This window comes from Diceros bicornis, chromosome 12 (genome assembly GCF_020826845.1).
Source record: "Diceros bicornis minor isolate mBicDic1 chromosome 12, mDicBic1.mat.cur, whole genome shotgun sequence".
Classification (NCBI taxonomy): Eukaryota; Metazoa; Chordata; class Mammalia; order Perissodactyla; family Rhinocerotidae; genus Diceros; species Diceros bicornis.
This window is the reverse complement of record NC_080751.1, coordinates 36,056,017-36,069,767: the sequence shown is the minus strand read 5'-3', so window position 1 is coordinate 36,069,767 and position 13,751 is coordinate 36,056,017.

Below are 13,751 nucleotides of genomic sequence, written 5' to 3'. Positions count from 1 at the left end.
GTACAGTTGTTAATTGGAAAAATCATTTTCCGTATATTTTATAAGAAACAATTCATCTTGAAGCAATTTCTTCCTCCTCTTTATGTCAGAATTATAATGCTCTATAAACAGAGTTTCTAATGGATTTGCTGGCAGCCCCTTAAGCTATTCAGAGACTGCTATGACAGAAAATCTGTGTTCTGGCTTGCTTTAATCACTTATGAAAATTTCTGTTGTGTTTGCTCAGTGTGACAATGTTTGCTTTCCAACTGAACTCAAAACAAAAGGCTTTCGTGCAATCCTATATATGGTTAGCCTCCCAGCTCTGTTCTGTGTGTGTCCATTTCATTCATTCTTCTATCTTTTCAATATTGTGCAACCTCTATGTACTAAGCATTGTATTTATTCCTGAGGATATTAGAGTGAATATAAAAAACAGAGCTTTTGACCTCGTGGAGCTTACCATCTAATGGAGTGACAGGAAAAAATTAAATTAAAATTAAGTGAAACAAATAATTAAATTTTGACCAAGTGTTATAAAAGAAACAAGGTGGTGACCTTATTTGGGGTTGACCAATTTTTTTTAAATTATTTTATTGAGGTCATATTGATTTATAACATTGTGTAATTTCAGGTGTACATTATTTGTCAGTTTCTGTATAGACTGCATTGTGCTCACCCCCAATAGTCTAGGTTTTATGTCACCATACATATGTGCCCCTTTACCCCTTTTGCCCACCCCCTACCCCCTTCCCCTCTGGTAACCACTAATCTATTTTCCTTATCCATGTATTTGTTTATCTTCCACATATGAGTGAAATCATACTGTGTTTGTCTTTTTCAGTCTGGCTTATTTCTCTTAACATAATATGCTCAAGGTCCATCCATGTTGTTGCAAATGGGATGATTTTGTCTTTTTTATGGCTGAGTAGTATTTCATTGTATATATATATACCACATCTTCTTTATCCATTCATCAGTTGATGGGCACTTGGGTTGCTTCCACGTCTTGGCTATTGTGAATAAAGCTGCAATGAACATAGGGGTGCACAAATATCTTTGTATTGTTGATTTCATGTTCTTTGAATAAATACCCAGTAGTGGGATAGTTGCATCATATGGTATTTCTAAATCTAATTTTTTGAGAAATCTCCATACTGTTTTGCATAGTGGCTGCACCATTTTGCATTCCCACCAGCAGTGTATAAGGGTTCCCTTTTCTCCACTTCCTCTCCAATGTTTGTTATTCTTTGTCTTGCTAATTATAGCCATTCTGGCATAAGGTGATATCTCATTGCAGTTTTGGTTTGCATTTCCCTAATAATTAGTGATGTTGAACATCTTTTCATGTGCCTGTTGGACCTATTTTTGATAAGATGATTCAAGGATATCTTTCTAAGCATTGATCCTAAAGACATGAAACCCATTTTCTCCAAATCTTTTCCACATCAGTGGATATTACTCTGCTAGCCCTGATGATAATGCCTTAATAACCCCATTATAATGATGGGGCAGCTTCATCACATGGACACCAAATGCCTGTAGGCAGGCTGGACTTTTAAATGTAGTTGGGTCAGAGTGAAGCATTTCCGTTATGGGCAATATATCTAGGTTTACTTTTCTCTCTCTTCCCTTGCTTCATCTGTTTTCCTCACCATTACCTTATTTTCCTCCCTCTCAAAATATCATTTTTATTATATTCCACTCCTTTGCCCACTCTCTAACTCCGATTTCAATCTTGGGACCCAGCTCAATGCTCTGTGTGTATGCATAGCTGAAGCTCCTTCCTACCTCTAGGTCTTCATTCATGCTTTCCCTCCCACCTGGAAGGCTCCTCTCCATTTAGGCCATTCCTATTTTTCTTCAAAGGCAATTTATCCAACAAAATATGGCAAAGCAGAAGTCAGAATTTATTCATTTATTCGTTCACTCCTTTATTCAACACATACCAGTTAACACCAGGAAATGTGCTAGATCCGAAGAAAATAACTATGAAGAAAATGAAGAGAATATACCATGAAAATAATTTGTAAGAGTTGATGAGAAACACTCAAACAGGTACTGAATTAATTCAAAAGAAGGACAAATTTTGCATGTCTCAATATAGTTGTCATACGAAATAATTAGGATTATTTACAACCATTTGTGAAGCATTACACATATTCCAAGGAAACAGTAACTTGTTTTTTTTTTTTTTTTTTTTTTTTGCTGAGGAAGATTGGCCCTGAGCTAACATCTGTGCCCATCTTCCCTTATTTTATATGTGGGACGCCTGCCGCAGCATGGCTTGATAAGTGGTGCGTATGTCCACACCGGGGATCTGAACCTGCGAACCCCAGGCCTCAGAAGCAGAGTGGCGAACTTAACTACTATGCCACCGGGCAGGCCCCTGTAATTTGTTTTTTAATAAAATCATAAAATATACACACAGAAAGAAACTGCCATATTTATTTTCCCATTACCATGAACTTAAATATATTTATCTCTTTTTAATCTCAAATTAATCCCATCAATTTTATCTAATTAATACCATTAGTGAGTTGTGACATATTTAGTGCTGCAACCAACATTGTTTAAAAAATGAAATTGATTAGAACAGGATAGAAAATACTAGATCACATTGTATGTGCTAAATGTAAATTTTATTCATGAATCTTTTCTTTCAGGCACACGTGTACCTGGTTGCAATGTAAAATCACTTTTTTGTGTAGGTCAGAGTCAGTACAGTTTTAAAGCCACTGTATTAAAGGCTGCTTAGGAAGTCATCCTAACTGAGATCAGATGAACTTTGTTTACACAGCAATAACTGAGGGCCCAGTCATTTAGTCCTTTTGCATATTAGGGTCTCAATCTATAAAAGAGATTATATAGACTCTTACTGTCTGCCAAATTTAAGAGTTCCTATTAACACAAAATTCCTCCACTCAGATTAATTAAAAGAGTATTGGTCAGTTGGCTAAAAATTTCACTTTAAGAATAGTTTTTTGTCGTTGATGTGTTGTTAAGGAAGATTGCACAAAATGACGGTCATCAGTTAGAAACTTTGTGCTCACCAACTCTATTGATTAACTAGAAGTAAATGTTGGTTTTTCTATAAGGGCAGGACCTTGTCTTTCTGCTATACCATACTGCCTACCCCAGTGCCTGCCATTTAGCAAGTAATAGTTGTTAAATGAAAGACTCATTCAACTAGCCCATTGATTACAAACAGTTTTTTTATCTTGCTAAAAATATTCTAAACTACTTAAATATTTTTTTAATAATCTATGTTATATGCTATTTAGCTAATATTTCAATTCAAAATTAGTGTGAGAGGGTCTAAACTAATGTGATTTCAATGTACATATTGTACAAACATATAGAGACAACGTGCAATGCCCAATACAAAAATCATGGGACTGCAAAATATAGAGTTTCCAGATAATAAATGGGATACAGCAGGCAACAAATAATTGTTTGTTGATTTGATTTGTGATTTGAGAGGTGAGTTAGAGAGCAAAGGCACTTATGCATTCCCACCCACTTTTACATTTACATCATTTCCACCAGATAGAACATGTATCTGGTCTTGCTTTGCATCTAAGTTTGCAGGCTTACCTATTTAAACATGCTTGAAATTTTTAACTAGTTTAATAACCAAGTTATATACAACTAATAACTCTTACAAATATTGCCCTTAAATTAAAAGCATATACGATATATCATCAAGATGCTCAATGTGGTTCACATATAAGCTCCCTGATGATTCTTTTTTTGTGTGTGAGGAAGATCAGCCCTGTGCTAACATCTGCCAATCCTCCTCTTTTTTTGCTGAGGAAGACTGGCCCTGGGCTAACATCCGTGTCCATCTTCCTCCACTTTATATGGGACGCTGCCACAGCATGGCTTGCCAAGCGGTGCGTTGGTGTGCGCCCGGGATCTAAACCGGTGAACCCCAGGCCACCGCAGCAGAGCGCACGCACTTAACTGCTTGCGCCACCGGGGCGGCCGTTGATTCTTTTGTTTAAGCCAGATAATTAATTTTCTCTAGCACTCCGAGAAAAGGGTAAGTATAAGTAACAAACTCTACCTTCCATGCTTTCCAGTGGTCAAGAAGACATTTCCTCTGCTACTTTATCATCTGAAATTGAAAGAAATGGATCTAAAAACCCTAATTGGAAATAAATATGACTGACTCAGTTTATGTAGAAGCTGCTTACCTTGCGGCTTCAGAGCAGACTGAAAGAGACACAATACTGAACAGAAATCATGAGGAATATCTGATGTTAAGGATAAAGGTAGAACTTCTTTACCTGCTAAGGGGAAAAAAAAATCATGCAAAAAGGCCATTTATGACCTCGACTATTTTATTCGGGCAAAAATATATGTATGTGTTGATTCTTATGTGTTGCAGAGTAATCTTTATTTTATTGTACTTCATTGGCTATTCTTAAGAGACAAGAATTTTTAATAAATAGTGCAATTTTGCATGCATTTATTAAAATAATAGGAATTTGATAAAAGGGAACTAAAAGGATTGAGTGGTAAACATTAAAGTTTTGAGAGATGGAGGGGCTGGGCAATAAGACCACCGTTTAGTCATAAAACCATATCTAAAATCTCACTAACCTAAACTTCTGCATTGGGTCCATATAGCCGACTTGTGGAGTAGATGATGTTGAGAACAAAACAAGTATCACAACGAAAGAAACCATTCCTAAATCTTGTTCTATTCAGAGTAAACATGTTCGTGTTGGTCTCTGCTCCCTATTCTATCCTCTGCAATCCAGACAAGGGAGGTATTGAGAATTAAGAGTAGGAAAGGCCAAGTTCAATGACGTTGTCAGGCTAAACATTGCAATCTCTATATTTAGAGATTTTTCTGTCTTTTAGGCTTACTCTATGGGCTATGGTATGTTTGATTCTACCTAGAAGCTGCCTTGGCCAATAAAAATTCTGAGGTTGTCTGCCTTAAAGGAGCCCCTTTCTAGAGTTTAAGGAGGAACAAGTTTCTTACACCTGCCCCTAGAGTATGAAATGAAGCCAAGCACCCTAACCCAAGGAACGCACAGGGTTTGGGGTATGAGCATAACAGTAAGAAAGAGCAAAAGTTTTGCACTGGTCTTACCCTTGGCTCTGCCCAGTGCTCTAAGTGTCATTTAGAGGTAGCTACAGGAAGACAGAATCTGCTCACTCGAGATCTGGGGTCTTGGCCAGATATTATCTCCATTCCAGCAGAGACCCAGCCACTCTCTATGTATCTTTCCCAAAATACTCCCAGGGACTTCTATAATCTGTTTTCCCCTGAGACTATACTCTAAACTTTATGCCCAAGAGTGAAACAGTTCCCAGTATTGTCATGTGGGGGCTGGTAAACAGCCTAAAAGAATAAAGTGTTTGTCTCTGAATGAAACTGATTATTTTGAAATAAAAGTCCTTTTGTTATTTTAAAATTACATACAAGAGATAAAAGGGCAGAACTGTATTTGAGGAATATATAGTATTCTTGAAACTTTGCTCCAAATGGTTCCATCGTTACTCTAACATATATACATTGTCTTTGTAAGCTTTGCCATAACGTTCATCCTGCAGCCTCCGTGATGGAGAAGAGCTACTGAGAGTATATTAGGTAGCCGTTTCTTCAGTGACTAGGGTACAATTGTATCCCTGAATAACATTTTTTCCTCTTGGTATGGTTTGTCCATCCAGTTTGCTTAACACCAATCTACACACTCGCTAAACAACATACATACATAGATTATATATCCATATGTACATTGTTTAGAGTTAAGCAAAATGGATATATATGTACGTATGTATGCACTCACAAATAAATAAGTACACAAAGGAAGTTTAACATTCAAAATATTCTGTTATATATTTTAATAAATTTTGGAAAAACTTTTTTGGAGATCTAAAAAAACCTTGTTATATAGTTTTGTAAGAAAAATATATCCCTTATTTTAAGCTAGAGTTGGCTGTAATCCTGTGTTTGGTATGAACAACACCATGTAGAAGTCAGCTAATATGACTAACATATTGGAGCTTTCTAAGCCTCAGCTATTGTTTGAAATGTTTCACATGTTATTTAAATCTTCCAACAACTCCACAAAGTAAGTGACATAATTACTCCCGTTTTACAGTTAAGGAAATGAGGCTTAGGGAGGTGAGGTAACTTGCCCCAGGACACAGGGGTAGTAAGTGTTGGAGCTGAGGATGGGTGTCCAGTCCATAAGGCATGGATTCTAGCACAGGACGCTCTGCTTACCAATCACTTGACCTTTAACCAATCACTTATTTTTTCTGAATCTCAGGTTTCTTACTCAGAAAATAAAGATATCATGAGGATTGAGTAAGAAGGCATAGTAAAGCATTGCAAAAACTCTCAGCTACACTGTTAGGAACTACTATATCTGAGATGTTTCTATTTTCACACTACACTATCATAATTTTTTTTTCTGAATCCTTTCCTTTTAGAGTTCCTCATTGCTGCCTCTTCCAAGAGTGTCAAATGTAATGCAAGCCTATGAAACTTACTGTGATCCTTCCAATCTCAGCAAACAGCCAAACTGCATAGAGTAATAGGTTAATAGGTTTTGACTGGTGTAGGCTGTTTGTTTTCCATTTGCAAAGATGGGAGGGGCAGGGAAGGAAAGTATGGGAATGGAGGGCAAGGGGTGTAGCTCTTCTGTAGACAGATACTGAATTATTTCCCTCATACTCCATTCTTCAATACCTTTTTCCTCCACTTTCTTTTTTTTTTAATTTTTTGTTTATTGCAGTAACATTGGTTTATAACATTGTAAAAATTTCAGGTGTACATCATTGTACTTCTATTTCTGCATAGATTACATCATGTTCGCCACCAAAATACTAATTACAACCCATCACCACATTCATGTACTGAATTATCCCTTTCACCCTCCTCCCTCCCCCCTTCCCCTCTGGTAACCACCAATCCAATCTCTGTCCCTATGTGTTTGTTTATTGTTGTTATTATCTACTACTTAATGAAAGAAATCATATGGTATTTGACCTTCTCCCTCTGACTTATTTCACTTTGCATTATACCCTCAATGTCCATCCATGTTGTCACAAATGGCTGGATTTCATCATTTCTTATGGCCGCGTAGTATTCCATTGTGTATATATACCACATCTTCTTTATCCATTCGTCCCTTGATGGGCACTTAGATTGCTTCCAAGTCTTGGCTATTGTGAATAACGCTGCAATGAACACAGGGGTGCATGTACATTTACAAATTGGTGTTTTCAAGTTCTTTGGGTAAATACCCAACAGTGGAATAGCTGGATCATATGGTAGTTCTATCCTTGATTTTTTGAGGAATCTCCATACTGTTTTCCATAGTGGCTGCACCAGTTTGCACTCCCACCAGCAGTGTATGTGAGTTCCCTTCTCTCCACATCCTCTCCAACACATGTTGTTTCCTGTCTTGTTAATTATAGCCATTCTGACGGGCATGAGGTGATATCTCATTGTAGTTTTGATTTGCGTTTCCCTGATAGTGATTTTGAACATCTTTTCATGTGTCTGTTGGCCATCTGTATATCTTCTTTGGAGAAATGTCTGTTCAGGTCTTTTGCAGATTTTTTAATTGGGTTGGTAGTTTTTCGTTGTTGAGATGCATGAGTTCTTTATATATTTTGGAGATTAAGCCCTTATCAGATGTATGGTTTGCAAATATCTTCTCCCAATTGTTAGGTTGTCTTTTCGTTTTGTTGATGGTTTCCTTTGCTGTGCAGAAGCTTTTTAGTTTGATGTAGTCCCATTTGTTTATTTTTTCTATTGTTTCTCTTGCCCGGTCAGACGTGGTGTTTGAAAAGATGTTGCTAAGACCGATGTCGAAGAGCGTACTGCCTATGTTTTCTTCTAGAAGTTTCACAATTTCAGGTCTTACATTCAAGTCTTTAATCCATTTGGAGTTAATTTTTGTGTATGGTGTAGGGTAAGGGTCTACTTTCATTTTTTTGCATATGGCTATCCAGTTTTCCCAACACCATTTGTTGAAGAGACTTTCATTTCCCCATTGTATGTTCTTGGCTCCTTTGTCAAAGATTAGCTGCCCATAGATGTGTGGGGTTATTTCTGGGCTTTCAATTCTATTCCATTGATCTGTGTGTCTGTTTTTGTGCCAGTACCATGCTGTTTTGTTTACTATAGCTTTGTAGTATATTTTGAAATCAGGGAGTGTGATACGTCCAGCTTTGTTCTTTTTTTCTCAGGATTCCTTTAGCTATTTGGGGTCTTTTGTTGTTCCATATAAATTTTGGGATTCTTTGTTCTATTTCTGTGAAAAATGTTGTTGGAACTTTGATAGGGATTGCATTGAATCTATAGATGGCTTTAGGAAGTATGGACATCTTAACTATGTTAATTCTTCCAATCCAAGAGCACAGAATATCTTTCCATTTCTTTGTGTCTTCTACAATTTCTTTCAGAAATGTTTTATAGTTTTTGGTGTACAGATCTTTCACCTCTTTGGTTAAGTTTATTCCTAGGTATTTTATTCTTTTTGTTGCAATTGTAAATGGGATGGTATTCTTAATTTCTCTTTCTGCTACTTCGTTGTTAGTGTACAGAAATGCAACTGATTTTTGTATGTTGATTTTGTATCCTGCAACTTTGCCATATTCATTTATTACTTCTAAAAGTTTTCTGGTGGATTCTTTAGGGTTTTCTATATATAAAATCATGTCATCTGCAAATAATGACAGTTTCACTTCTTCCTTTCCAATTTGGATCCCTTTTATTTCTTTCTCTTGCCTGATTGCTCTGGCTAAGACTTCCAGAACTATGTTAAATAGGAGTGGTGACAGTGGGCATCCTTGTCTGGTTCCTGTTCTTAGAGGGATAGCTTTCAGTTTTTCACCATTGAGGATGATATTAGCTGTGGGTTTCTCATATATGGTCTTTATTATGTTGAGGTACTTTCCTTCTATACCCATTTTATTCAGAGTTTTTATCATAAATGGATGCTGTATCTTGTCAAATGCTTTCTCTGCATCTATTGAGATGATCATGTGATTTTTATTCTTCATTTTATTAATGTGGTGTATTACGTTGATTGATTTGCGAATGTTGAACCATCCCTGCATACCTGGAATAAATCCCACTTGATCATGGTGTATAATCTTTTTAACGTATAGTTGTATGCAATTTGCTAGTATTTTGTTGAGGATTTTTGCATGGATGTTCATCAGTGATATTGGCCTGTAATTTTCTTTTTTTTGTGTTGTCCTTGTCTGGTTTTGGTATCAGGATAATGTCGGCTTCGTAGAATGAGTTAGGGAGCTTCTCTCCCTCCTCAATTGTTTGGAAGAGTTTGAGAAGGATAGGTATTAAGTCTTCTTTTAATGTTTGGTAGAATTCACCAGGGAAGCCATCTGTTCCTGGTCTTTTATTTTTGGGGAGATTTGTGATTACTGTTTTGATCTCCTTACTGGTGATTGGTCTATTCAAATTCTCTACTTCTTCTTGATCCAGTTTTGGAAGGTTGTATGATTCTAACAATTTATCCATTTCTTCCAGATTGTCGAATTGGTTGGCATATAGCTTTTCATAGTATTCTCTTATAATCTTTTGTATTTCTGAGGTGTCTGTTGTAACCTCTCCTCTTTCATTTCTGATTTTACTTATTAGTGCCTTCTCTCTTTTTTTCTTGGTGAGTCTAGATAAGGTTTGTCAATTTTGTTGATCTTTTCAAAGAACCAGCTCTTGGTTTTATTAATTTTTTCTATTGTTTTTTTGGTCTCTATTTCATTTATTTCTGCTCTGATTTTTATTATTTCCTTTCTTCTACTGATTTTGGGCTTTGTTTGTTCTTCTTTTTCCAGTTCCTTTAGGTGCATTGTTAGATTGTTTATTTGAGATTTTTCTTGTTTGTTGAGATAGGCCTGTATCACTATAAACTTCCCACTTAGAACTGCTTTTGCTGTATCTCATAAATTCTGGCACGTCGTATTTTCATTTTCATTTGTCTCCAGGTATTTTTTGATTTCTTCTTTGATTTCTTCGTTAACCCAGTCGTTGTTCAGTAGCATTTTGTTTAATCTCCATGTATTTGTGGCTTTTCTGATGTTCTTCCTATAGTTGATTTCTAGTTTCATACCGTTGTGGTCAGAAAAGATGCTTGGTATTATTTCAATCTTAAATTTATGGAGATTTGTTTTGTGGCCTAATATGTGATCAATCCTGGAGAATGTTCCATGTGCGTTTGAAAAGAACGTGTATTCTTCGGCTTTTGGATGGAATGCTCTGTATATATTTACTAGGTCCATCTGTTCTAGTGTGTCGTTTAAGGCCAATGTTTCCTTATTGATCTTCTGTTTGGATGATCAATCCGTTGGTGTAAGTGGAGTGTTAAAGTCCCCTACTATTATTGTGTTACTGTCTATTTCTGTTTTTATGTCTGTTAATAATTGCTTTATATATTTAGGTGCACCTACATCGGGTGCGTAGATATTTACAAGTGTTATATCCTCTTGTTGGATTGTTCCCTTGATCATTATGTAATGCCCTTCTTTGTCTCTTTTTACAGTTTTGTTTTAAAGTCTATTTTGTCTGATATGAGTACTGCTATCCCAGCTTTCTTTTCATTGCCATTTGCATGGAGTATCTTTTTCCCTCCCTTCACTTTCAGTTTGTGAGTGTCTTTAGGTCTGAAGTGTATCTCTTGTACGCAGCATGTATATGGGTCTTGTTTTTTTATCCAGTCAGCCACCCTATGCCTTTTAATTGGAGCATTTAGTCCATTGACGTTTAAAGTAGCTATTGATAAGTATGTACTTACTGCTATTTTTTAACTTTTTTTTTTTCTCAGTGTTTTAGTAGTCCTTCTCTGTTCCTTTCTTGTTCTATACAGAATTAATGGTCACTTTAGTTTGACCTCTGTCTGAAAGCTGTACTCTTTTAACTACCCTCCTCCCTCCTTTTATGTTTTTGATATCATATCTAACCTCTTTTTTGTGCATTAGCATCCATTACATTCTAATCATGGAAATATATAATTTTTCCTATTTGTGGTCTTTTCTTTTCCCCTTAAATCAGTCCCTTTAACATTTCTTGTAGCACTGGTTTCTTGGTGACAAACTCCTTTAATTTTTGCTTATCTGGGAAAATTTTCATCTCTCCTTCCATTTTGAATGATAACCTTGTTGGGTAGAGTATTCTTGGCTGTAAGTTTTTCCCTTTTAGTACTTTAAATATATCGTGCCATTCTCTTCTAGCCTGTAAGGTTTCTGCTGAGAAGTCAGCTGATAGCCTTATGGGGATTCCTTTGTATGTAACTTGACGTTCTCTTGTGGCTTTTAGGATTCTCTCTTTATCTTTAATTCTGGACATTTTGATTATGATGTGTCTTGGTGTGGGCCTCTTTGGGTTTATCTTGTTTGGGGCTCTCTGTGCTTCCTGTAACTGGATGTCTGTTTCCTACCTTAGGTTAGGGAAGTTTTCATCTATTATTTCTTGAAATAGATTCTCTGCCCCCTTGTCTCACTCTTCTCCTTCCGGGACACCTATACATCCGGGACACATGGATGTTAGTGTGCTCAATGCTGTCCCAGAGGTCCTTTAGACTGTCCTCACTCTTTTTAATTCTTTTCTCTTTTACCCGTTCAGCTTGGGTAATTTCTTCTAGTCTTTCGTCCAGCTCACAGATCCGTTCTTCTGTATCCTCTACTCTGCTTTTGAGTCCCTCTAATGAATTTTTCATTTCCAGTATTGTATTCTTCATTTCTGATTGGTTCTTTTTTATATCTTCCATTTCTTTGTTGACATTCTCACTGAGTTCATCTATTCTTCTCCCCAGATCAGTGAGCATCCTTAACACTCTTAGTTTGAACTCTCTGTTGGGTAGGTTGCTCATTTCTGTTTCACTTAGTTCCTTTTCTGGGGTTTTGTCCTGTTCCCTTACTTGGAATGTATTCTTTTGCCTCCTCCTTTTGGCCTCTTTCCCCGTGCTTGTGTCTATGTATTAGGTAGGTCAGCTACGTCTCCTGCTCTTGGATAGGTGACCTTATGTAAGTGATGCCTTAGGAGGCTTCCAGTGTGCTTCCCTCAGTTCTCAATGTTCCAGGGGTGAGCCCTATGTGGGCTAAGTGTGTCCTTCTGTTGTGGCCTGTTTGCTCTCCCTGTAGGCACCCAGGGAGGCTGAGTTATGCTCCTGGCCAGCTGTTGTAGTGCTCAGCTGCTTGTAGTTGTTGTGGGCCCTTCAGTCTCTTTATCAGGTGTGGGGAGCCCCAGCACAGTTGGCTGCAAGTTTTAATACCACATTTGTGTTGCAGTATTTCTTTTAAGTGAGTAGGCCCCCTAGCGTGGCAGGTTGTTAGGCTCAGGGCCTTACAATTGCTGTAAGCCTCTAGCCTATTAGGTCTCTTGTCAGCTCTCTGAGGATTGCAGCTGTGTGGGGCTGGCCTCAGGCACAGGAGCACCCAATTGTTTCAGGCTTTGGAAGGTGGTGCAAACCCCCTATGTGGGTCTTTGAGAAGCACAAGTCTTCTGCATCTGACAAGCCCTGCTGCCCACAGGTCCACACACACAGTCAACACAGTCCTGCCCCATGTGAACGCCCCGACCTCCCCAAGCGGACCCAGTCTCTCCACAGCGGGAGCCCCACACACTCCGCCACTGCCCCACACTCTCCACCCACTTCTTGTGCACACCCTGCCCCGCTCAGTTGCCAGGCAGCAGAGAATCCAGTCACCAATCTATGCTGGCCCACAAGTTGCCTGAGAGCTTGTTATTGGGTGGGGCCAGTCTCTAGGGTGGGCTGCCTGCCCTGGCTGAGCTGGATTAAATCAGTGCTCTAGCGGGTGGGGCAGACCCTGGGCTAGCAGGCCGCAGGGAGAACTCCAATGGCGTCTGTGTCAGCACGCCCACACCAGGCCACAACAATGGCCGCCGCCAATGTCCCAGTCCCTGGAGAGGTCTCACCCCTCACCGAGATGCACTCAGGGCCTATTAGGTGAGTCTCTTTTCACCACAGCACTGTGCACCTTTCTTTCTGGTGATTTTAGGATGCTTTCTGAAACGGGTGAGTTTGCGTGCGGGCCCTTTAAGAACCAGTTTTAGTTTCTTTGTGAATCGGGTTTTCTGGGGGTGCTCCCCAAAGTTTTAGCAGCAGGCAAAGTCAGATATTATGCCACTGGTCTCGATTGTGCTGGGTCCACAAAATGCCCGCAGCAGGGGCGCTCCCTGCTCAGGGCCCCGCGCCTCCAGGGAGGCTGCGTACCTGTGCGCTGCTCCCGGAGGCCGTGAAGCTGGCGGCTTGTGAAGGCGGCATTTTTCCTTTCCAGAAGGGAGTCTCTGCCTCTTCTACCTCAGTTAGGACTGTCCGTTGTTGCAGGAGTTCCTCTTATCCAGTTTTCAGTTCTGTCTCAGGGGTAATTTTTCCACGAGTAGTTGTAAATTGGCTGTGTCCACGGAAGGAGGTGAGTCCCGAGTCTGCTTACGCTGCCATCTTGACTCCCTAGCCCTCCACTTTCAATGACACCTATTCACTCTGAGTTTAAGATTACCCTGGGATTCTGTCTGGCAGGTAGATACACCTATTCTGGACTACAATTTTATCGCTTTATTTAATCTAGTAACAGGCTCAATATTTTCTTCATGTCTTCCAAATATATATTAAAATCTCCTTTCTTTTTATGGTGACCTCCCTATTGTGTTTATTATTATGGAATTATTTATATTATCTCATTTTATTGGAGTCCAATGAGAGAGGGGAGACAAATAGTTGGGCTCTAGCTCCAAACATGAAATAGAAGCTCCTTAC